This window comes from Otolemur garnettii, unplaced genomic scaffold (genome assembly GCF_000181295.1).
Source record: "Otolemur garnettii isolate 467f Iridium unplaced genomic scaffold, OtoGar3 scaffold00118, whole genome shotgun sequence".
Lineage (NCBI taxonomy): Eukaryota > Metazoa > Chordata > Mammalia > Primates > Galagidae > Otolemur > Otolemur garnettii.
The window spans coordinates 1,576,587-1,577,993 of record NW_003852513.1 but is presented as its reverse complement, the minus strand read 5'-3'; positions in this window follow the sequence as shown (position 1 = coordinate 1,577,993).

Here is a 1,407-nt window from a genome sequence, read left to right as displayed (position 1 = left end):
GAGGTTGCTGTGAGCCGTGACCCTACGGCACTCTACGAAGGGCGATATCGTGAGACTGTCTCAAAAAAAAAAAAAAAAAAAGAAAAGAAAAAGAAAAATTAGAAAGAAAAATGGCATGATGTAAAAAAAGAATCTTGTGTAATAAATTTTGTCCTGAAACAAAATGGTTATATAAGAAAGTGAAAGGTGGGACAAAAATTAAAGAAAGTTTAGAATGTTTGTAGATTGTCTGTGTAGGTTAAATGAAAAAAAAAATTGTAAAAGAATATACATGTGATTCAGTTGACTATGCATTTCCCTTAAAATTTTTTGGCATGTCATCTTATTTAAACCAATGTTTTAGGCCTTTTGATATTTGACAAACCTTCCAAAATCAAAAGTCTAAATTTGAGCTTCGTTCCCATAGTGCAGTGGTTGCAGTGCTAGCCACATGCACCGAGGTTGGCAGGTTTGAACTCAGTCCAGAAAACAAAAAGCACAACTCTACCACTGAAAGGCATAGAAAAACAAATTGAACTCATTTGATTTATTAAAAATATATAGGAAACATTGTCAAATATGAAATGGTGATTAATTTTATATAAGTTATGGTTATATATATGTATTCCAATATTGTAAAGCATTAGTCTGTTCTAACATATTGTCAGTAATAATTTTGATTCATCTAAAAAAGAAAAAGAAATATTAAGAGAGGCTAACGAATTCTCTTAAATTCAAATTCCTGATGTCTTTGGAAATTGAGTACCTTAGGGCTAAAAGCAGATTTTTAGAACTTTTATTAGAAAATTAACATGTCTATGAATGTTGCTAACCTAACTTCAAACAAAACAAAAATCAGTTATGTGAAACTAGGCTAGTTGGTTATGGCTTTTTGTTTAAAATGTTATTGGTCCTTTCTATGTTCTGTTTTCCAAAAGTCAAGAAAATAATTCTTTGTCTTTTGAGCTATTTGTAGCCTTTCAAGCAATGTATATACTTATGAGCAGAGTTTGAAAAATGCATTTTTCTCTCTCCTTGATTTCTCTGGAATTTAAAAGTCATTAGTAAGTATTATTAGTTTCTGACAATATAGTTATTTGCATAAGTTCAATAAGAATCTGTTTTGTTCTATAGGACATGATAGAGGCACAGGTATTTTACCAAGGCTTTGGCTGGAATAACATTTCCAGAGGTATTCAGACTGCATTAAGGAATTAAGGTTGACTTTATAAGGCCAATAAAGAAAGCCCCTTGAAAAACTGGCCAGATACCCATCAGTAACCTTTCCTGATCTGTGGTAAGTAATGAAGGTCGCTTGCTGTCAGGTCTGAGAAATCGTAAGGTGCTTGGGGAACCTCAAAAGAAGAGGAATGTACCCAATGCATATAGGTATCTTACGGCACAGATGAAACCTGGGCTCATGAAAGG